Below are 24,997 nucleotides of genomic sequence, written 5' to 3'. Positions count from 1 at the left end.
CCAGCTGCTTTTCCAAATACGTGGGCTAGCTGACTGCATCCTGAATCTGATGTTGTCAATGACTTCCCTAAGAGTTACGGTATCTTGATTTCTTTTCATTAGTCATATTCTAAGCATGAGAATTTAGGAATTTACTGCAAGGTGAAGTTGCACAAACCTGGAAAGGTTATAGATCAACATAAATGGCTGGTTGTGTGTACTGATCTAACAGAATATTTTTAGTAATTATATTAAAGCTGATCCTATTATAGCTTGGTATTACGAAGAACACGAGGAGAACGTTTCTTTTGTCAAAGATTGCTTTAGTAGGTTCTGGTGACTTCTGGTTTTTGTTGAACTACGTAAATTAGATCTGCATCACTGGGAAGCATCCAGAAGGTTCTTAAGTATAATTCTTGACCTTTAAATAAATTTAAATCTACGTTCTTGTAGATGAGTTAGGAGTGCAGAGGTTTCTTTTAAAGTCTTTATTTGAGTGTCTGTTGTGGAGCGGAGCTGTTGAAACTACAAAATTTTGTTGCTGCAGAAGAAATAGGAGAAGTGGGTTAAGACTGGGGCTAGGGAAGTTATCATTAATTTGAGCAGAATATCTTGGTTTGACAGCATTTTTGTGCTCACTTTCCCTAAGGGAAAACTACTGTAGAGGGTACAAGGCAAAGGCAAAGCATCCAAGTGAACTATATATGTTTTATAGAAAGTTTAAGTATCTTCCTCCTCCAGAAACAAACACGTGTGCCTTTTGCTCCGGATTTGTTTGTTTGCCGGTAATTAGCGCTTCAGTATTCCACAGCCTTGGTTCTAACTGTGGATCAGGACACTGGACAGCATGACAGTTAAAAGGAAAGAAGTGAGTCCATTGTGATCACTGTATGCTAGGAGCTGAAATACTTTGGATTATTTTCACAGACTACAATTCCCTCTCTTTCCTCAGAAGTAGCGACAGGTGGGGTATGGAATCTGCTTCCCACTTAGTGGTTAAACAAACAATTTTATTTTTCAAACAGATGTTGCCTACAGGAATGGCTTAAAATGCATGGACTATCCATTACTTGAGTTTCATTTATTTTTATGCTTAACATTCACTGAAAAATGTTCTGATCAGACTGAAGTTATTTATGCTTATGTAAGTAACAAAGCAAAAATTGCATGTAACAAATGAAGTGTGATCACTTGGTAGTTTTAAAGTTTGCTTTTGTTGTTTTATTTGTGTGTCTGTGACTTTCACATTAACAGCATGCTTCTAAAATGCTTATTTGCAGATGTCACTTTAAATATTACTTTTCAAGAGTTTCTTTTTCTTAGAAAACAGATGTCTGTAATTATCTTCTTTGACCTTGAGATTTATCAAAGTCAAATAGGTAATCATCCAATCAGACGGGGTATCATTATCAGAAGAAAAGTAATTATAATCTGAATATGTTTGAACATGATTATTACAAGCTTTGAACAGTTACACTTCTGATTGGGACAGAACTAAAGACATTATCACTTCATAATTCACATGAGGTAACTTCACTTACCCTTGTCATTTTGGAATATGAAGAGCTAAATTTATTGAACAGTTTAGTTTTTAAAACTTGAAAAAAAGTATCTAATGCCCTCTCTAAAACCAGAAGCATTCTCAAAATCTTCATACTGAAATTGAGGAAAACTGTATTTAAAAGGATAAGAAGTAAAACACAATTGAGAGTAACCTCTGAAAGGGCTGAGGAGTACAGCACGTGTTTCAGTATGAAAATGCTTTGAATGAAGTGAAACAGAAAAAGCTGTTGATAATTGGAGAATAGATGGGGAGAAGGAGAATTCTTAAATACACAGGGTTGCCTGTGGTAGGTGTTTTGATTGTTGGGGTGTGGTGCTTCCACCTGATAAGACAGGTAGAACTTGAGCTCAAAGCTCAGAAGTCACACTAATCTCATAGCCAGAGAAAGTTATTTTAAAAGAAAATTCCTGAAGAGATTGTTACCTGCTGAAATTTGTGTGGGTCTGAAGAGCAATGTGACCATGTTCAGTTGCTCAGTAAAATAATCGTGATGGTTGATTTCACCAAGTGTGAACCAGCAGAACCAGAACCAGCTAACACGAAAATGTTCACTAGGGGATAGTCCAGATTCTGTTTAGAGTATTTCAACACTGTCCTTTATGTTCAAATTGGGTGGAGAAGAGTGATCTGAGAATTTCTGCTCAGGATTTTGGATGTCAAGTTGTGTTGTACTGGTCCTGCACAAAGTGCATTTGTGGAGAACACATTAGCTCATCAAGCAGTTTCAAAGAGAGCAGAAGCTTCCCAGATCTCTGGGGAAATCTATCAGAATAATCTAACTGCACTGTTGGCTGTTTCTTGGATCTTGCACATAGTTGGGAAAAATTACCAGCATTAGATTCTCTGTGAACCGTTTGAAAATCAAATAATTTTAAAAGATGAGGAAATAGATTCTTTCACAGCAGGATATGTCCTGTGGCTGTATGAATGGGTTTGGTGTTTTTTTGCTTGGGACATGCTTCAGAGCTTCACAGAGACTTGTAACACCTAGAACATGTCTCAGTGCTTACCACACCTCTGAAAAGGAACCAATACCCTCACATATTAAGAATTACCTGAAGGCTACCAATCTTAATTAAAGCAAAAGCAATGGAAGTTGTTGTGAGAAGAGGAAAACCACTTCCAGCATAACTAGTAAGACAAGAATTTGCTTGGAGGAGGAGGGAGGAGAGAGGCTAGAAATTCTGCAGAGCTATCTAACTCCCCCCAAAACTCACTGGTCTGCATGTTTTTAAAGGGCTCCACTCCCGTTGCAGAAGGTTTATCTGTGTGTATACCCATATTTCACAATTTCCCTGGGTGAAAAAAGGAAACCATTCCAGGAGTCCATGGCATAATTTAACATTTTTCAGCACTGAAAAGGGAGTTTGTGCACTCTTCAACTCAGCCATGTCTCAGAGTCCCTCTGATGCTGAGCACCACTATTAGAACTTACTGTCTGCCACAGAACACAAATGATGTTGCTGGCTTGCTACAGGAGAGGTCTAAACTCTCCATGGAGAAATGACTTGCACTCTCTGAAATTTACAGCAATGATTAAAGGCACACAACTTTTCCACTGGTACCTATAAGAAAGAAAGGTTATAGGCAGGAGATGAAGTGCATCACTCTGACGGGGACTTTGGAATCAAATGTTCTTTCTGTTGATAGAAAAATTAGTATTTTGTTGTTGCTGTTTTTAAGTCTGGGCATAAACAAAATTATGCTGCTGGTGTCTGTAGGCAGTGTTGCAGGTGGTTTGTTGCCTTTCCATGCTGGAGAGCAGGGAAGTGACTGTTCAGCAAAAAATGTGACTGCTGACAAAGAAAGCACAGTTGTCATTTTTCCTCCTTGCTTGTCAGAAGTAGAAATATCTCTGTCCCCTGGAAGAGGGAACACTGAGACCAGAATTAGCCTCTATTGCAGTTAAATGCTTCCATGATACTAGAATAATGTATGACTTGCAATTTTAGTTTATGAATTAGAACAAAATGTTCATATTCTACTCCTGCCATTCCATATCAGGGACGAACTAGAAATACCCTTTCCTTATTTGCTTGAAGAAATTTGGGAGAGAAGGGGAAAAAAGCTCTAGAGTGATGTGGACAAGATAGAAATCAGTTTGGGTTTTTTTGTCATGAAAATGCTGAGATAAAAATGATAAAACAATTATTCCTTCAGTCAGTTATTGAGTTGTCTGATTCTAGCTGGACTGTGTTACTCTCAGCACCGACATTTGGGACCCAGATGGGAAGAGTGTCAGTTAATGATGAAATTATTTGGCATGCAAATCCAGGTTTTCTTTGGGCTTTATGGAATTAGGTCCTTTTAGCAGTAAAGAAAGTGGAACACTAGAAGCTATGGCCTGTGGTAGCATGGTTTTCATGGAGAAGAGCTGTGGGAAATCCAGCTCAGGAAATGAGGAATTTCCCTGCTGCTGCTGCCTGATGTAGAGTCTAAGGCATTTCTAAGTGAGAACACCCGTGAAGTGCAGGTTTTTTGAGAGGCAAGAGAGACAGCTCCTTAAAGCACAGGATTGATTAAAAGGCAGGCTGGATTTCTGAGCAACAGCTCTTTGTCCCTAGTACATTCAGAGAACCACAATTTTGTACATGTTTCTAGCAGAGGAATCTTACCTTGCCAAAGAAATACTCAGTGTTGTTTTTGCAGTGGCCCTTTGAAGGAGTCAACATGCTCTGGTTTGGTCCAGGGTGAAGGGGCAACAGTGTGTTTAATTAACCAACTTCCTTTGGTTTATTTTTCTGAATTTGCAGTAATTTTGAGTTTGTTTTACTAATGCCATCACTTCACAACTGCAACCTTGTGTAAGTTTGGAGAGTGAGTATTGTCAGGATTTGTCTCAGGCCTTTAGTCAATAAATTTTGGCCATTCTTTCTAAATTCTTTCTTGTCTACGCATCAGTTTATTTTAAAGATGGTCAGTAAAATTCTTGGGTAGAAAGGAGGTCTCCCCAGACATTTCACTCTTCACAAATAAGTGTAACCCATATAAATAATTGATTTTATAATAAAAAATGTCTTGTGCACTGTCCATTTTCCAGCCATTTAACTCCTTGATTAACACAGAAATTCAAAACCAGATGAGATATCTTTCTTCAAAAACATATTCATAAATTCTTCTTACATCATCTTTGCAGAGTTTTTTGAGCTAAAAATTTTCTATTTTACAATTTTATTATTCTTGAGTGAGTAAAGCAATGCTGTGAATATGAAAACAACTCTAATTGTTGATTATTTAACTTTTCTCTTATTTGGAGCTTTTTTACATTTCTTCAAGACTATGAATATTTAGATTAAGGAAGAAAACATTCATGTTGTAAATAAGTAAAAAATGTTTTACTTATACGTTTTTTTCCTATTTTATTAACAAGCTCAATACCTGCTCCCATATTTCAGGCATTTCAAATTTCCTTCATGTGCAATTTGTTCCCTTCCTTCTCACTTCTTATTTATCAAATAAAGTCACAGAAGTATTTTTGCAGAGATACCCAGACAACCTAGCGCAGCCTGTTGCTTTTGTTACTGCCACACTGCACGCCCATGAATTCATTTAGCTGAACTAAGTTTCATCTTGTTGGAGGAATCATGGAAATTCCAATTTCCTTGTCTTACATGATGGGTTACAGCTGCTTGACATAGCTCTTTCCACAAAAAGGTACTTTTCTTTGGTCTGAAATATTGCAGTGTTTTTATCATCTTCCCTGTCCTTGCTGCCCCCAGAGCTACTGTGGCCACGCTTCCTTTCTGAGGGGAGAGCCCTTCTGGGCACACCAGGAACATAACTTTGGAGATTTACTAGAAATGGTTTTATAATCAAAAGTGATTCCTGTTTGGGAAATATGAAGCTATAGACAGATGCTGAACTTCCTCATATGGTCCGTTCTCTAAATTACTTAGGTTGCAGATTATGAGAATGAAATAGATTATATCCCCTCTTTTTAACATCAACAGTTTGGACCCCTGAGCTGTGAGAGCACATTGGTATTTACAGACAGCCAAGCGTACTCATGGAGCTCAGTCAATTGAATAATAAAACCAGTACATGTCTCCCAGTTTAAAAGCATCCATTCTTTGGATCCAGTGGCAGCTGCCTCAGGGAGCCAAACCATGCAGTGATAGGGCTTGAAATGTGTGGAGAAGTGATCTTCTTTAACTGAGAATCATGCCGTGTCTTTAACTTGCCCTAAAATACAAACTGAAATATAGGTTCAGTAACAATGGGATTCCTATAGACTTATTTCATCACTAAGAGAATAATATTCCATGCTCCAAATTTTCAGCAGCTAAAAGCAGCAGAAATTTTGTGAGCTGACTTCTCTAGAGAAAATTAGTTGCAGATAGGCTTCCAGGGAACTGCACATGTGCATGATTATATGTTGCTGTAAGTTAAAATAGAATTTGTCTTGCAGTTTTTGTAATACATTTCTTATACAAAACAACTGGTGTTCTCCAAGAAAATTACTTTCAAGTTCTTATTTATCACACATTTACTTCCTTTCAGTGTTCTCTTATGAACTACCTAACATAATTTTTAACTGTCTTCCAAAATCAGGCCCTCTTCCCTTTCATTCATCTATTCCCTATTCAATTTTCAATTTTTTCCTCCAAACTTAGTCCACGGTACTTGTGCATGAAACACAGATAGTCTACTGGTTAAGCTTAAATTAGAAGTGTGTTTATATTTCTTTGGGGCAGATTTTGAATGCGGTGATAACCCCCATTTGCAAGGCTCCCAAGAGAGCAGCTCCATAGTAAAAGTGCTCTGAAATACAAGGTGGCCCTCACATCCTTAGTGCCAAATCTTAATTTCTTGATGTATTGAAAAGGAACTGTATTTCTCATCTGGTTTTGCACAGACATAATGGAATTGTGCACCCTAAAATCTTCCTTGTCTCGTCTTAAATATCTAATATGCCATGGGGTGGGTGGCAGGCATTACAGCAGTTTTATTTACATTGGGTACCTTTAGCTTCTCAGAAGGGAAAGAGCGGATTTTGCAATTTTTTTACTCTGCTTTCTATCCAAAGTTACAGACATTTCTGTCATTTGCTAAATTTAATCATAATTTCCTAAATCTGGATGGATTTTTCTGAGGGAGAAAACCCCCTGCTTTTTCACCTTTTCAGCTAATTCTAGTACTGACTTGACACTGTGCATGTCTATTTCTGCTATTGCAGAATTCCTCACTGTCTTAACCCCCAGTATCTTTCCTAAGGAACCTGAACTTGCTTAATTAAGTAACTTATCTAATCCTGCTTCAACAATTCATCTGTTCTGCATCACGGCTAATCCTGAAACTTGGCACAGAACTATGCACAATTTATTTTGCATTATCATGCTGTATTCTTCAACAAGTCTGACAGCAAGATTGGTGGACACATTTTCGAAGCACAAAAGACTGAGAGCTATTTAATCTCTACCTTTGGCTCAAGGAAGTTCCTGACCTACAAACAGTTCAGGCTGGAAGGACTGTTCAGTAGCTGCTCTGTAGCTGTTCAAGCACATTCCATCAAAAAAAAAAAACCAACCCTGTCCCCAAATTTGAATAGAAACTATCCATAATCTGCTCTAAATAATGTCTCTTATACCACCATTGAAGTTCCAGCAACTAGATGGTGCTAGTCTTGAATTATGGCATGTTGGTCTGTTGGAACAATGGCTTCTGTCAGCTCATCAGGTGTCCTGCAGCTTCCATCAGTTCTCCTTAACTTCCCTGGATGTGAATGTTTGTAGCATCATAAGCACAGGGAGCAGTTTTAGAAGAGGAATTCAGTTGAATCAAGGTTGATATGTGTGTATCTTGGCTGAAAACCCACAGTCTCACTTAATATGCTTTTAAGTGTGCTTGTGTCATTGCTTGTGTCATTCCTGTGCTTCTAGTCATCTTCATCTTTCACTAATCGGACCAAATACCTTCTCTTGGGAACAAGTTTGGGACAATAGGATTTGAACCTCTGTTTCATACTCTGATATCAACAGCCCTGTCTTTTGCATGATATTTAGTGACAGCTGTTCAATTTAATGCAGATTAAGAACCTGTTTCATTGAGGCTCTTCTTGGTCTAATACGTGCAGTTGACAAAACAATCCATTGCTTTGGGATAATTTTCAGCTTTGAGAATGGTGGTAAATAGTTAGCATTAATAAATCCAACATTCTATTGTTCAAAACAAAAGTATTTTTTCATAATAAAATATAAAAATCTAAGACTACTTCGTTTATTGTTTAAATTTTTGTAAAATCAAATGTTGCTCATAGTGTTTCTGTAGACACTCATTTATGAGAATAATTTATGTATCTGTTTATGCTCTGTCCACACACAAGTAATTTGTAATAACATAATTGGGACTGCAATGTCAAGTATTTAAAATTGTGGGTTGTCATAATTAACACCTTATATTTAACCTATTTAATTTTCTCCTTTTTGTATTTTGCTTTGTGACATGCAATTTGGACATCATTGTATTCTGTTGGTTTGAAGATTTTTTTCCCCCTGTTGATCTGTCTCAGTGTCTAGCAAGGATGGTGTTAAATGGAAACAAGTCTGTGCAAGAAAACCGAAGTCAGTAACCTGGAAAGTACAGGTTACAGGGACAGTGGTGTGAGTGTTACAGGGACAGTTACCCAGACTTGGCCCACTTTTTAATGCCATCCCCTTTATTTAGACATTTTATAAAATTTTTGTTCTTCCCTCTTCTTCTGCGCTTCTTGGTCCTTGTATATCAGATTATCTCTCCCAGGTGTTAGAGTATCTCATCACACTTAACCTCAACTGCCCCCTGGTTTGCAGGTTAATTTCGTTTACTGTGGTACCTCAATGAATCAGTTCTTTCTTCATCATCTTTGGCTTCCCTCCTTGATTCATATTCCTACACTACTTGTCAGGAGAGTTCGCCTGCTTCCTTCCCTATTCCAGTTTTTAGCTTGACTCTATCCCCAAAGGAGGTCTTTTTTCAGAACTGCAGTGGTTCATGCCTTACTCTTGACCCTTCTGTGGCTGATTCAATAAACTGTATTACCTAACTGAGAACTGACTCTTGACTCTCACAAATTCTCCTGGTGAAAGGTCTTGAAGAAGGTTGAAATGTTTCCCTGAGTACAGATGGCAGTGACACTGCTTCCACTTGAAATCTTAGAGCCTTGCAGAAAGCAGAGATTAAAAATAATGTATAGCACTAACTATTGAGCAGCCCCACTAGTAATTTATTTGATCATCTCTCTCAACTTCTGCTTATCACTGTGATTTTTTTAATAGCAAAAGCCACGTGATACATCTTGCAGAGAAGGCTTTTGATAAGCACAAGTGAGAGTAAACTTGTTTGACTTTTCCTTGACATCCTGTATGCTATAAGCATTTGATTGCTAGTCACATCTTTGCCAAAATTTTCCCTGCATCTTTAAATATATCGATATAAAGCACAGTCAAATAACTCCTATGTTGAACTATAGTTATTAAAATACTATAAATATGCTTTTAAATGTGCTTTGCTATACTTGTTTCCATAGAATCATTTTGGTTGGAAAAGACCTCTAAGATCATCGAGTCCAGCTATTAACCCAAGTTCACCCACTAAGCCGTGTCCCTAAGGCCCAGATCTAGAGTTTTAATAAATGACAAGTAATCAGTTTAAAAGCAGTGCAGAAAAAAAGGAGCAGTTTTGATATGTTGTCTTTGTTAGGATAATAATTTTTAAGATGAGTTGATTGCAACTTTTAACTGGAGCTTGAAGGGAATTAGATATTTTGCACTTCTGCAAATAATGCCAGATGTAAGAGGTCTCTGGAGAGCTGGAGAACTTAAAAAGTACAGTATGAGTAGTGACTTAATCATCTCAGCAGCTGGCATGCAAAAAGGAAATTACTTTTCAAATTACTTTCCCAGGATTGTGTTCTTAAATATTTAAATATAGGTGCGCGCGTGAGGAACACGGTGTATGTAAATAATCCCAGTCACTTTAGTAAGTGATACATTTATCCAGATACTCAGGAAAAATGGGTGTGAGATCTGGACGTGAAAATGTTGTTTAATGGAGCAAACAACAGGAGTGTGGATTAAGTTCCTGCTGAGGATCAAGGACAACTTCCCAGTGTTTTTTGACAGGCCTTGCATTGATGTGTGCCACAGCCATATTTTCATCTCCAGCACTGTCACTGTTGCTTTCCTAATGCGGAGTTTCCATTCTGAGCACTGCCACTACACGGTCAGAGCCACAGTGCTGGGAAATTACCACAGGGAAATTGCATTCTGGAAGTCGGTAGTGCTTGCTCAGAGAAATGGCTGCCAAACTGACAGGAGAGCAAGAAGAGGCAGGGTTTATTTGGGATATCATGGCAGAAATCTGCAAAAAGAAAGTGTTTGTAATAACATGATTAGAGAGAATTTTCTGAACAAGGCTGCTAAAAATGGTTTTAGCCTGGGATAAATGTTTTTAGTGGATCTGCAGTTATCTGTTTGGATTATACAGTATGCCATATTCACCTGAATTGTTTCTCTTTAAAATATAAACTTTATTAACAAAGACTATTTTGAAGTTCTAGTGAATTTAGTTCCTTTGTTGCATTTTGGAAGGGAAGTAATAATGAGGTGCTTCGGCTCTGCTTTGGTTTGACAGGTCTTCTAAACAGTCGCTGTTAGTGTTGGCTGTGCATGTTCACAAGTTGTTTTGGGGAAGTAGATTTTGTTTAGCAGATGTTTTAACATGCCTGAGTTGAGGGGAAAGGATCACTGTTCCTGAATTAGAAATTTCTTCTGATGCACGTTACACAATAAAAGAAACTTGTAGTAGTATGAAACTTAATGGTTAAGGTTTGTGGGCTTTTAATCTAGAGGTATTTCTCAACTGCTGTGTTCTATTAAACCACATGAGCTCTGGTTTGTTCCTCTTTGGGAAGAAGTGTTCTTCAGTTACTAGGAGAGATCCCAGTGTGCAGTGAACTATTGAAGAAAGGAATACAAATTGCAGCATTTAAAGCACTGCAAGTCTGAAAAAACAGAGGGTGTCTGGAGATATTTTACATTTATACATCACCTCCTTTCCCAGCATCCACAAGGTTGCAATAATGCATTACAGACTTGCAGTATCATAAATGGTGTATTGCTACTTCCATTTCATTGGCAGGGGGCTGAGATACAGAAGTACTCGTGGGTTTTCAATTCATTCCATGAGCTAGCTTAAAAAATGGAAATACTGTTCCCCTTTTTTGAATCCTAATTGTGTTTCAAGTAAAAAAGGTCTTTTTCCTCTCATAAAATAATATATTAAAATGTAAATTTTTTTGCGATCCCCAGTAAGAGTTCTGATTTTTTTTATATCAGTCTCAAAATATGTTTGTTTAATTAGTTTTCTAGTGACAAATACATGACGGCCTCTCCAGGCAATATGTTTCAATGTCTCCCTGTGCTTATCACTAGAGAAGTCTGTTGCAATTTAAATCTATTATTTCTTGTTCACAATGGGCAGGCAGAACAAATTACTCCTTTGCTTTGAAAACGGTGGCCCTACTCCTCCTCAGCCTTCCCATCTGGAGATAAAACAGTTGCAGTTCTTCTGATCTTTCATTGCAGGCTGTATTTGCTAACACTCTGATCACTCTCTTTGCTCCCTGCTGCTCTTTCCAGTTAACAACATTCTTGACACGTGCCCAAACCAAGGTGCTGCGCTCAGGTCTGATGCCTTATTAGTGATGAATACAGCAGGAGGATTACTTCACTTGTCTCACAGAGCAATTTCCTGTGGCACACCAAGTATGTTTGCCTTTTCCTCCCCCCAAGAGTGACTTTGCTGATTCACGTTGCTTGTGCTGTCAGTGACAGGATCACCTCTGGCAGCATTGAGTGTTTGACTGCTGTTTTCCTGGGCCGGGGTAAACTGCAAAAAAAAAAAGACAAAATAATTATCTGCAGCACCTGGCAGGTGATAAACAGGTGTTGTATTTTACTCTATTTTCCATTTACCTTCATAGTTTTCACCTGTTCTCATCAGAACATTGGATGTGAAGTTTGAGTCGAGTGAAAGCTGGCGCCGCGCGGGGCGCGGTGCCGCCGCCGGCCCGCAGGTGGCGCCCGTGCAGCGGGGCCGGCCGTGCGCAGCGCCCGGGGAGCGGCTGCGGGCGGCGGCGGCGGCGGCGCTCCCTGCTCGGGGACAGCCCCGGCCCGGCGCACGGCCTGCCGCGGCCGAGGAGCGCGCCCCGTTCCGGGAGGATCCACTCCGCACCTTAGCTGAGGCTGCCGGCGCGTGTTGCTCGGCTCCGGTTTCCCTGGAGCCCGGGGCTCGGCGCTGCGCCGCTGGTTAAAGGGCATCCCGGGCTGGGCAGCGCCGGGCGCGGGACGGGCGTGCCCGCTGCCGGCACACCGCAGGAGCCGTGCTCGGCCGGCCGGGGCCAGCCTTTCCCGGGGGAACCTTTCCTTTCCAGGCCGAGCGCCACAGTTCGAACCGCGGGGCTCGTCCCGCCCCGCCGTGCGCTCCCTCCGGGCGCAGCCAGGGCCTTTGCAGCGGCAGCGCGGAGCGCAGCGAGTGATGGTGGAGCGGGAGCGGGTCTGGAAAGGGCCTGCTGCTGATCGGAGAGTGGAAGGGCTGGAGCCTCAGTGCTCCTGCTCCCTGCTTTGAACGGTGTGTGGGCGGTGCACCCGTCCCGCAGGATTTACACTTCACGTAGTGCAAGTGCTCAAATAATCCGAAAGGCTAGATTCAGGAGGGAGATGAGAAATAAGGAGTTACTGATAAGCCAGACTTGTAGCGTCCGTGGTGTTGCTTCAGGCTGATTTCCTAAGAGTCTTGTTAGTCAGACCACCAGTTTTGGGAGAGGGCTGTCAGAGGCAGCAGGGCTGTATCTGTGTTAGGCAGCAGTGGGATGCAGTGGGAGTGGAATTCTGTACAGCGAATCTTGCTGGTACTGGATGACCGTGCTATGTGCTTTTCAGGATAGCACTTCGTGCTAGCTCTGGTCTGGAGCAGTGGACTGAATGTCCAGTAATGGCTGGAACACATCTTCCAGTTTAGCTTCATTTGAAATTAATCCAGCTTCAAGCTGCACCATGGATTGAACCAGGCAGGATGAAACTATCAGGACAAATCTCTTCAAAAGTGTACTCCTCATGCAAACTGAAATGGTAGTGCCAGCGCACTCTGTGAATTTCTTTTTTTATTATTATTATTTTTTATTTTTTTGGTCATCCAGTCCTACAATGCTTACTCGCTTTTAGTACCGTGGATATAATTCATCTATTCCATGAAGGTTAGCAGGACTGCTGGCCCGATCCTGGCTAATCACCTGTGATCAACTGGGATGGAACAAGGGCTTTCCAAGAGCAGCGTGGGCCTTTGTGGGTTTTGGAATGCAGATAGCTGCATCTCTTTCCAAACCTGAGATCAAGACCACATAGTGGTTATTTTAAGTGAAAAGAGTAAGACTTTAGAGGACTCTATGTAAAATATACTACTTTCCCCCCCTTTATTCCTCCAGCAACAGCTCAAAGAAAAAAAAAATAGAACAGGCAGAAAGTAAGAAAGGTGCAAGCCTGCCTTTGAAAGTTCACAGAATCTCAGTTCTATCCCTTTTCTCATGCTCAGCAACATTATAACTACATACAGAATCTGCCTCAATTAAACAGTATCTGTATAATTTCCATTCAGAATTTGGAAATTTCAGTGTGAGTGCCCAGGTTGAACACATCTGAACTGTTCTGTAAATACAAACACAATGAGTGTTCACAGTTTTAATGTTTTCATCATAATGTGGGCATATTCAAATAAAAATAAGTTAAAACATGGGTTCTCTTTTGATTTCTGAAGAGCACTTGCATTCTGTGCTGGGGTGAAGGGATAAGTTCTTCTATAACATTTGCTTTTAACAGGGGGTGCTGACAGTTGTTGTTGGATTTCTGTATTTGTAACTGGAACTGGCCAGTGGAATAACCACGGAATCACAGAAAGCAGAGGTGGAAAAGCCCAGTTATATCATCTAGCCTTTCTCCTTCCTGTGTACCAAACACTTCAGTGCTTTTTCCAGTGTAGTTTTAAAAGTCTTCAGGGATATGCCATGCCTCTTCCTTCAGGCAAATACTCCACAACTTTCTGTACTTTACCATTAGGAATCTTTTCCTACAATTTGACCTAAATTTCTCCTTTCTTAAGTACATTCCATTTGCTGAAGATTTATTGCCTTGAAGCATTCTAAGTAATTCCAGTCACTCTTTAGTATTGACATCTCTAACATGCTTTTTCTTTCCTAATGCTTTGTCCTTTAATCAGAACAGCTATCCATGACTAGCCTGTGTCTTTACAATCTTACACCACTTCTACTTTGGTCTGTAGGCTCATAAGGATTTTTGCACTATTTATTCCACTTCCACCCTAAATTCATTTTCTTGACAGTAACTTTTAGAAGAGTGACTTTTTCATGGTTAACATGCCTAAACTTGCAGTTTTTTTCTGAAGGAAGATTTAAAAAATGCTGTCATCATGGTCATTGTTTCTCAAAGATGTACAGATAGAAATAAAAGATTGTCTCTAATTACCAAGGAGTGGCACAGGTTGCCCAGACAGGTTGTGGAGTCTCCATCCTTGGTGATAGTCAAAACTCAGCACACCTCTGAGCTGGTGGCTTGGAGCAGGGGATGTGGAGCAGACAACCTCTGGAAGTATCTCCTAACCTCAACAATTCTGTGATTCAGTTGAAAACAACATACCTGGCACTAGCAGTGGTAATTACATGACAGTGTCCTCTGAGTTCACACACTCTATTGTTAGTGCTTTGTAACTAACATCATGAGGTGTATGAAACCCTAAACATTTTTGTTCATCTAGCCTAAGAAATTTCCGTTAGCAAATCCTATAGCTAGGCCATTGGGAATCACAAATTGCGTAAAAACGCAGAAGTCAGATGAGCTTGCTCCTTCCAAGAGGTAAAGATTACAATGTTGAGGTCCATCCTCGAAGGTGGACAAATGGAAATTTGCATTTGTCTTCAGGAATACTAATAAGGAATTAAGTTTCAGAGGTTATCAGCAACGGAATCGAAGAGGCAGAACAAAGAAGTAGCCAGTCCAGGTGTGTATCTGTGCTGTGCCTACACAGTCTCCCCTGCTATTTCACCACTTTGCTTTTGTCCCTGAGTCTCACACACCTCAGGGACACCAAGACACCGTTTAGGTTTATCATGAACTTTGATGACTGGCATCTAGGCTTTTACTTTTTAGAAAATAAAAATCCTGCAGTCCCGGTGAAGCTCACAGGAGCCAGAACACATACCATCCTCAAAAGGGCCTTAATCTCCAGTTTCTGCCCCTGTGGGATGCGCGGCTCCCCGGCACGGCGCTATGGGATGTGCGGTGCCGGCTCTCAGCCAGGGAGGGAGCAGCACAGGAGCGAGTCGCTCGGAGCAGCAGGCGGATCTAGGGAAGGAGGCTTTCTTCCCTTTAAACAGATGGATTTAAGGGAAGGAGAAAAGGGGGAGGGAGGGTGTAATACCCAGTCCTTTTAGTGTCTCTGAAGGCTAAGTTGGAATGTTGCTCCCTAACTTCTACTGCCAGCCACAGCGTGGGTACCTCCTTCTGGGTGTCCATGTAGCAAAGCCTGTGGGTTCCCAAATCCTGGGGTCTCCCAAAGCCTGGGCTTCGTTCTGGGCAGGAAGGTGCTGCTTGCCCTGCTCAGCAGCCCTCAGCAGCTGGTTGTAATTACACACTGCAGCTTCAGAGGAAGTTGGCTGCGGGGAGTGCACAAGGCTTGGCTTCGGATCCACTGCTTTTAAGGGTACAATGGGGATGGAGAGAGTAAAAAACGGTGGCACAGAGTGAAGGGGAGGGTGGAAGCCTAATTATCCCCCACTTAAACTAGCTGCCTTGTTAAATCATTACGTATTTCTGAAAATCCCTTGATAGATGTAGGTCCTAAATGAAATCAGATGAAGGCAAGACCATATTCAAATGCCAGGAGCTCTTGCCACAAAGGATTAAAACTTCAGAAACAATGAAAAAAAAACCTCTCTAAAACTATCTGGAAAAATATTTGTTATTTTACTACTCTCTACCGAAAAAAAAAATAGGCTAATTTATCTCTTTTGGAAAGAAAAATTACATTGAGCTAACATACTGCAATGACTATTTTTGGTCTTACCATTTAAAATTATAGAGTTATAAATAGAGCAGTGCAAAATGCTGCTATTTTGGTTCTCACTGGGGTTTGCACAAACATTTGCTTTGCTTTCTATCATTGGATCCAACCCTCCACTCAATGCTGATTCTTCTTTGAATACAGTGGATTCCTCATTTTTTGATTTTCAAACAGCCAAATCAATTTGTATTTGAGATTTTTTGCTGACACTTGACCTTGAGCTATCTATTGTTTTACATCACCAAAAGAATTGCAAAAATTTCAGTGAAGGTGGCTCAATGCTGGTTTTGTGATGAAACGCAGAATGAGGCAGAGGACATTGTAAGAAAAGCTCTGGTTGTAAGTGTCAGAAAAAGAACATTTGTAATGGAAGTGGCCAGTGAATCCTAAATAGCAACAGAACATATTGCTATGAAATGTGTGCACCTAGAGGGGGAAAATATTAACCCACTCATGAGAGAAAAGCAGCAGCTTGCTTGGAGCTATTCTCAGATGTTAGAGTCAGTCATCAACTCCCTGGTCTGTGGTGGCATCCTTCTAAATTTTGGCCCCTCCAGGCAACTGTGATTTATGTTTTTAGCAGGTGAAGCAGCCAAAGTGCACGGAGAGAAGGTGGGCAAGACTACCTGCCGCTTGAGATTATGTTTAGCGGTGCAGCAGAACTGTGACTTGCATATGTTTGGGACTTTTTCTTTTGCTTTGTTTCTCAGATGTGGAAAACTTCTTGATAACTCCAGGTGAGTTATCTTACATCACAAAGTGTTGATTAATTGCAGGTTGTCTAATCACATCTACAGTTCTTTCAAGCAATGTCTGTGCTGAATGTGGATCCTATATATTGCTAGGCAAGTACAGCAAGGCTTGAGTGTAGGACATAACTCAAGGTTGTTATAGCTGCTTTACTACCAGAGTTTAGTAGAGGATATTAAAACTGGGGTGCTTTGGACAGGCTTCTCTCTCTCCTGTTTGAAAGCTTTAAAGATCTCGTTGAGAAACAAGGGTTGAGCATTTAGAGGTCTGTGATGGGGAGGTGGGTTTAACCAAACCTAGTGCCTAACTATTATGCCATTGCTTCTTTCTTTCTCTCACTTCATGCCACAAGTATGAAAGAAAGAATATTGTGTACCTCTAATGCACCAAAGTCTGCTTTAACTTACCCAGTGTAAATATACATATTTTTACATATGTTAAAAAATTAACTTCACAGCTTTCAATAGAATTACTCCAAAGAATCCCAACTCCACAGCCCATTGTGTCTCCAGATGTTTCTCAAGGTTTTCCTAGATCCTGGCTCCTACTTACCCAAACCAAGAACTTGTTGCTATTCCCATCTTACCAGGCATTAGGTTGCTGTGGAAATCAGGCTGTAGAGGGAAAAGGCTGAAACCAACATGAAGACAAGATTTGATCAAGCCCTAGGAAAACTCTTGCACTTTATGTATCATCGGGTTACCTGCACAGATGGGAGGGAAATAGGGATCTGTAGCTCATAAACCTGTGTTTACATAGGTGAATAAATAGCCTTGTTGTTGGAGACAGAGAACTGCACCTTCACATCAGAGCAACACAGCTTATTTTATGGCAGGAGCATAATTGTGATTTAGGTACTTATCTCTGGCATGTAGTATTACAGACAGTTTGACCCCAGGACATCACCTTTGGTGGGGCTTTTTCCTTGGAAAAAATATTACATTTAATAACATTTCCCAGACAGTTAAACATTCAAAGGTACATTTATTAGCTGATACATTGCTCAGAAAAACACCTGACACTACAAAACCTCTTTGGCACCCAAGAGCTTTAAAAGCAGATGGATTTTTTTTTCCCAGTTTAAAATTAAAATGCTCATGAACTGAAATTTCTAGTAGAACACATTCTTAAGAGCAGCTTTTAAACCTGTACAAATAGGGAGTAAATGGAAGCAAAGGCAGTTTTTTGCATATAGGAACAGTATTGATGCTAACAGAGGTTTATAGGGTTTGGAGATGAGTTTGTTAATTCTTTGCATTAGGCAGTAATGAAGTAATTTGAAGATACAGGAGAAATTCTGTTCTTAATGGTGGGAGATGATAATACTGATGAAATGGTCTGAACTTATTTTATGCAATACTTCTTTTATTAACAATGTCTATTAAAGACATCTGTTAGAAGTCTGTAACACTAATTTTATAGGGAGAAAAATTAACAAAGATGTTTAGCAATTCTGTCTTCAGTGTAATATTATGAACTTCTAAAAGAGGGTTTATGTGTGCTGCATAATTAACTAAAGCTCTGCTCAAATTGAAATCAGGCCCACAAAACTTGCTTTTCTTCAGATCATACTAGGTTTTTAACACAAATATTTATAATTACACAAGACAATGAATATACTTCCACTTTCTTTAGGATTTTTAAAGGCAATCAGATCAGGCAGAAGAATGTTTCTAAACACCTGTTCCCTCACAGTATGTGATGTCTCTACCAATGTTACACTGCAACAAAAAAATTACCAGCTTCCTCCACTAAGTCATTACTAGAGAAAGAAAATCACCTCCAAAGTGACTGAATTACAACTTCTAATAAAACATCCAGTACTTTATACTGGCTTTGTCAGGGCTGGAAGATGTCTTTAGTTATGGGAAAGACTGGGGGCAGATGAAGATGGGAATGGAATCACAAAGATCATGATCTGGACGAAAGCTTCCTTACAGGAATTAAATACTGAGCTTGAATTAATCCATTGTTGCTTAACTATAGGTGACGTTATGGGGTTGGGGTTTTTTTGGGTTTTTTTGGTTTTTTTTGGGGGGGGGTTTCCCCCTAAACATAAATTACAAAGATTAAAGTAAATAATAAAACGCTTCATATTTTTATCACTTAAATTTGGAGAGGCCTCATGTTTTCCACACTTGTAGCCTTGATGACTCCTTAGGCAGTTCTACCAGTGATAAAAGGAAAATCTCACCACTGTCAGAGAATTTGTCTGTTTCATCACTGACATGAGAGGCTGGCCTAACTCCATGGTGATTGCTGTCTAAATGACTTGTGCAGTTTCTTTGTGTACTTTTTGTCTGAGGAGTGATAAGTCAGGCAATGAGTTATTTGGTATCAGCCTCCAAGACAATCTTTTTTCTTTTCGTAAATCCTACAGCACCTTTCAGCCACCCGTTTTTAAATAAGACTATGGTAGGTTAGATTCTAATGTGCCTTGTGTATTTCGTAAAGGATTATTAAATTAGGTTTACTGACATTCTTCTTTGTTTCTTTTTCTTTTTTTTTTTTTTTTTTTTAATAAAATTATATTTCCTGAAGTGGTATTGAGAAAATGAGAGATGAACTGAAAGACTGTCTTTATTTTACAACATAGGAGTATGTCAGGGCATTTCCTTCCTGGTGGTAGTGACACTGTCTCTTCCCAAGAGAAGACCATGTTGTCCAAGAATCCAGAGGGGGAAAAATACACTAACCAGCCTGACTCTGAAGTCTTTGACACACCCAAGAGGAAAGGAAACAATATGTAAAAATTTTGCAGAACTGAAAAATTATTAGAGATTGTGCAAGGAGGAAGGTGGTTGTACTGTGAATTTGGTAAACAACGGGTAAAATTACGCTGTGAAAATGACAGGCTTTCATGTTTGGATTTTTTTCACTTCTGTCCAAGTATTTGGACGAAAACAGCAGCAATTTCCTTCCTCTAGATTTTCTAGAGTTTTATTTGGAGGATTCCCCACATAACAGGAAGACTGAGTGTTAAATACAATCTCAAGAGCTGCAGAGGTGAAGGGTGCTTTGGACATCCCTTTCTGAGTGTCTTTTACTCTTTTTATTAAAGTAAACAAGCTAAATCATATAGAAGTAGTTGCAGCTTATATTTTTGTTAAGCCAATCAATCTCTTGTGTTTCTCTACCTTTTTTTCATTTTGGCTCTTGATTTTTAGACAAAGCAGTGACTGAAAAGTATAGGTGAGTTTTACAACATTTACACCACGGTAATGCACAGGGCTCCAGGTTAGAATCCAGATCCTTTTAAGACAGATGTTGTTAAAATAAATGCAGGGATGCAGTTCCTTCTTGAACGTGTATATGAGAACCATCTGCGCCAGGCACATGTCTTGATTTGTCATCAGATGAAAGATTCCACCTTTTGTCAGTCCCATTTAAAGCTTAAAACGGCAGTGCAGCATTGTGTGGTTACTTTCAAAGAATTCCAGCTACACAAAGTTTAGTATTTGTCAAAGAAAAGAGGAATTATGCATAAGGAGAAAAGCTAATCACAAAGTATTTGTATGTACGGAGTCCGAAGAATACCCACTGCCCTTACTGAGATAGTTCAGTGAGTGTCACGTGGGTTCACTTCGTATGGGAGGTTCCCTTTAGTCACCCAAAGCAGCTGAGAACGGGATTATGACAGATGAGGGGTTGCCATTCTTCACTTTTCTCTCACTCTTATTTTCATCCTTTTCTATTTTTTTCTCTTTCATGTGTATTTTTCCGTTTTCATTTGTATTTTTTATTGTTCAGGTTGAGCTCCCTAATGAAAAAGAAGGGCTTGCAGTCTTCCTCACTGCCATGGGAACAGACTGATAACTTTTGTATTCCAAGCAGCACCGTGGAATTCATGGCAACAGGTGGAGCAACAAGGTCTGACAAACTGCAGGGCATATTTGAGATCCAGAAGTGCCTGCTGCACTTGGTGGGCAGTCCTGAGAGCTCTTCTGGTGCAGAAGGAGTTCAGCAGCAGTCCATGGATGTGCAAACTTCCCACTGACAGCCATTTCCACAACTGCTCCATGGATGCCGTGGTGGCTGCTACATTGGCCTTACAGTAGATCCTGTTTTCTGTTCCACTTTTCATTCTCTCCATTCAAGGGCTGCATGAAGGTCCAAGCCTTCGGATCTGAATTCACTGCTTGGTGATTCTGACATTCAGATTTATTGATGTTTGATTTTTCAGCCCTTCAAAACCTCGCTTTTGTTTTCTAATTCATTTCTGTTCTTTCTCTACAGTGCGATCTGCCAGTCATGGGAAATGATGTGAATGATTCTGTGGAGGCTGACCCAAGATTGCTGAACTCATTTTCATGCATGGCTAAATGCTGAATTGAACCTCATGCTCCAGAAGTGAAAGGTTATTGATTTTAGATAATTTTAAAATGATGCTATAGGAGTTGATGCAGCTACTGTCAGTCTACTCTAATCCTGTTTGTTGTTGACTCTGCCCTTGCAAAGGCATTGCTTTCTGTCCGTGATTAAGAGGAGAGATTGGTTTTCAGTGCTGTGCTGATTCAGCACAGCAAAGAATCGGTACATTAGCAAGGACTGTGAGGGAATTTTAAATATTGGTAGAGTACCAAACTTCTACTGTTACTATGTCTTGGAGGTGAAATTCCAGTGTAATTACTGTAGCAGGCAATGTGGGAGATGTGACAGCTCAGTGAGTCATATGAGAGAAAAATGGAGAAACCTTGTATCCATTTTTTGGCTTGTTAGTGTCACTGCTATAAAATTATGGTGTGCGAAATATAGGCCTAAAGAGCTAGGGTGCATTCTACTGGACTCTTCATTTATTAAAAAAAATGACATGGACATCTGAGTAATAATTAACTCTGCCAATTCAGTCTCTTTGCACCTTATGGAATGATACTCTATAATCTTGAGGTCTCTTCTTGGTTTGTTTTTTTTTTTGTTTGTTTGTTTTTGGGTTTTTTTCCCCTATCTGCACCAAGTTTGATGCTTTCATAAATGCAATATGCAACTTGGTTAGTTTTGGTGGATCATGAGGTGCCCTTATGCACATAAAGTTCCCTAATCTGTACATCCACCCAATGGTGTGACATTGACATAGAAATTGAGGTCGCATGCCATTAAACACCAAGGAAACCCCACCAAAGAAAGATGATTTTTTTTTTCCTCAGCTGGCAATGTGCATAGCTGCACTTGGGACAAAACTGGTAAAATGGGGTTAAGGGGAGTAGCTGCTGAATATTCCAGCTTGAGATGATATGTGACACAGAACTTGCCTTGGTATCAAAATATTGGTAAAGAACTGGATGAGTAACATAGATTAATAGGGGAAATGGGAGTCAGACAGGTGAAGTGAAAAATTAATGACTGTACATCTCACAGGACAAGAACTAAGCAAAAAACAAATCTATACATATAGGTACTGATTCTATAACCTAGAAAAGTTAAAATGCTACTATTTATTTCTTGTTTTATGGGGAATTTTTAATGGACTATGTACTTCTGCAAAGGTAGTGCTTTAGTGGTTTTGGTATGTAGTGCTTGATTTCTCTAGAACATGTCTCCCATGAGTCATGGGAACATGGATGAGCTCAAAGGCCCAACAATGTGAATGTTGTGTCTGTATCACTTTATTCAATCAGAATGCCTTGATGAGCTATCAGATACTAAACATGCCTAAAAAGCAAACAAGTCACCTTGGTATGTATCTGTTGTATGAAAATCACTCTGTGTTACATTGATACAACGCAAATATTTGTTATAAACAGGTGAAAGAGGGACTGGAAATAAGGATGTAAACACCTCATCTGGGCATGTTTACCACCTAAAATCGACTATAATTATAATAGCAAATTGAAAGCAATGCCCCCAGTAATTTATGAAGTTTGAGGTCCTAACAAATAGAGAAGATGCCAATATAGGTAGCAGAGTGAAATGAAGAATCACAGGAACTGTCTTTTGCCACTTCTCTGTTCTGTGGCTCATAAATGCTCTGCAGAGAGGAATAATGACACTCAGGTCTGAGAACCACATGCTAATAAATGCTAATTATTATCAGTGTATATTTCAGGCAAACTCAGGAATCAGAACAGATACAAATGAACCCTCAATTGTGCCTGGTCACATCCAGGAAAACCAGAAGTCCTTTTGCAGTTGTTTGTCTGTTTACCAGCCACATCTGCCTTATATATATAATTTGCACAATTATGTATGATGAATACATGCACACATACATAAGCATATATATGCATATATACATATATATCTTGCTGAACATTAAGATTACTCTTTAAGAATGACCTAAACCCCTTGGATTCCATATCTTTGGGGAGCAACAGAGGTCAACATGCCCACTACTGTTGTGTTCATTTCAATATGGGGAACTATGTAAAAATGAAAAAGTATACCAAGAACAGACAAAGAATCCCACACAAGACAATTAAATCCATAAAGGCAAAATGCAGACTACAGAAGGACACCCAAGAGGCAGCAGAGTGCCAATGCATACTATTTACTGAACATGCCTGAAGAACAAATAAGCAGTCATGGCTAAACAGCAAAGAAAAATAAAGAAGGTGTTCTTCCAAAAGCTAAAGATATATGCAAATGAAAAGAAAACAACAAAAAAACCCCAAACAAACAAAAAAAACAAAAACAAAAAAGCCAAAACCAAACCAGAGTATCATAAACATTGACAGATATGCTCTTAAAACTATTATGAGTCTGAGACCTAACTACTGAGAATCAAAAATTGGTCAATATTCTTTTTTTCAGTCCATCAGGAAGGAAAAAATTGTCAGTGAGTCTAAAAATGACAAGAGTAAAAACTGAACTCTCAGGGAGGGCAAAGTCACTGAAGAGAAGCTGAACAATTTATATCCTTTGTTCACTGTGGAAGATGGGTTTGATGACCCTGAGAGGATGCCAGGTGCCCACCAAGGCTGCTCTATCAGAGCCCTCCTCATATGGACAAGGGAGAGAAAATAAAAGGCTTGTGAGTTGAGGATAGGGAGAAATCACCCACCCATTACCATCATGGGCAAAACCTCCTCCCTGTCCTTCTGCACTGACCTTGGTGTCTGCAGAGTTGTTTCTGTCACATATGTTCACTCCCCTCTGTGGCTGCAGTTGTGCAGGGTTTTTGGTTTCCCCTTGTTAAATACATGCCCCATAGGCATTACCACCATCACTGAGGACCTCAGCCTTGGCCAGTGGTGGGTCCATCTTGGAGCAGGCTGGCATTGCCTCCATCTGATGTAGGGGAAGCTTCTGGCAGCTTGTCACAGAAGCCACCCCTGTAGCCCTCCCCTTCTATCAAAACCTGGCTGCACAAACCCAACACAAAGAAATCAGGGAAATTGTCCTTCCAGAGCCCTTTTAGGGTATTCAGGGAACTTGGCAGAGTTTCAGTCTCTGAAACTGAAATACCTGGAAGGAGCAGTGGTACAAAAGGCAGATGAATCTCCAGGATCTGGAGGATTTACCCATGAATTCTAAGAGAACTCAGGACTGAAATATCTACAAAAGCAGCATGTGACGTGTCTCTTTACTATTCCTCAGTACATAAAAGTCAGGTGTCAAACATGATGTCCATCATCAAAAAGGGTTCAAGAGTATTCAGCAACTTAAAATTGATATCTGTTCCAGGTGAGTGACTAGATATTGTAAGAGAGAGAATTAGTATCTACCTGAATAAATATTATCAGTGTGAGTTAATAAAGCTCTCAGAGTTCTTCTAAAGGGATCAGAGATATATAAATGAGGATCATCTGACTGATCCAGTCAACTCAGACTTTGAAAAGACGTCTGACAGAACTTTTTAATTAAGGTGTTTTAGGAAAATCAAGCAACACAAAACTGTTACTGGCATAAGAAGGAAGATGCTGAAATGTGATGAGAATATGATTTAAAATATGGTAACATAAGATAGACCATCACTGGATGGAAGAAAATAGTCAGTTCTTGCGCAGGAGGGAGAACACAGGCAGAATTCCATACTATTCCATGTGTTCTTAAACGTCCTGAAGAAGGGAGGTTATCAGCAAGGTGACAAAGCTTTGCTGGCTATAAGAGGTTATGCAAGGCAGTAAGGATGAGGGAGATTGCATAGCCTGCAGAAAGCTTAAATGTAGAAAAAACAAGGTGCAGTTCAGTATAAATAATTGTAGAGTGGTACATTTGGGGAAGAATAATCCTATCTTCACATCTTGGATAATTTTTAAGTTGACCCAAAGGTCTTAAAGAACAAGAAGACATTGCATTATGATACACAGTTCCATGAAAATATCATTTAGTAGTTGTTATTCAAGGGAAAAAAAAAAGGGTTAGGAAAAGTGAGGAATGATTAAGAAATAAATAGAGAACAGATCAGAAATGTTTGTTTTGTTCAAGTCCATATGCTACTGTAAAAATTCAGAATTCTGGTCCATTAATCTAGGACAGGATACTCAAGAACTGAAATTATTCAGAGATGACCAAGGATGGTCGGAGAAATACTGTGATTGCCATTACAACATGCAAGGAGCCTCATCCATTGAATATCCAAGAATCCTATTTGGAAAAATGCATGCCATAGTGGGAAGGTAAGAAGGGGTTTGCAGAACTGAGAGGTCTTGAGAAAAG

At 39.8% G+C, this 24,997-nt stretch overlaps 1 long non-coding RNA gene across 2 annotated transcripts in view; it reads left to right on the top strand.

Annotated features, from left to right (window-relative positions):
* LOC136291394 (uncharacterized) overlaps positions 1-24,997 on the top strand; it is a 35,684-nt gene that overhangs the window by 8,707 nt on the left and 1,980 nt on the right. The window contains exons 2-4 of one of the 2 annotated variants that reach the window (XR_010721516.1): positions 20,639-20,759; positions 23,936-24,022; positions 24,813-24,957. This is a non-coding gene — a long non-coding RNA (uncharacterized lncRNA). The remainder of the gene's footprint in view (positions 1-20,638; positions 20,760-23,935; positions 24,023-24,812; positions 24,958-24,997) is intronic. The other variant, XR_010721517.1, reaches the window with a different exon arrangement.

Source organism: Chamaea fasciata, unplaced genomic scaffold (assembly GCF_029207755.1).
Source record: "Chamaea fasciata isolate MVZ Bird 193981 ecotype frontalis unplaced genomic scaffold, bChaFas1.0.hap1 SCAF_6, whole genome shotgun sequence".
Classification (NCBI taxonomy): Eukaryota; Metazoa; Chordata; class Aves; order Passeriformes; family Sylviidae; genus Chamaea; species Chamaea fasciata.
The sequence above is the reverse complement of the archived record's forward strand: the minus strand, read 5'-3'. Positions and strand labels throughout refer to the sequence as shown.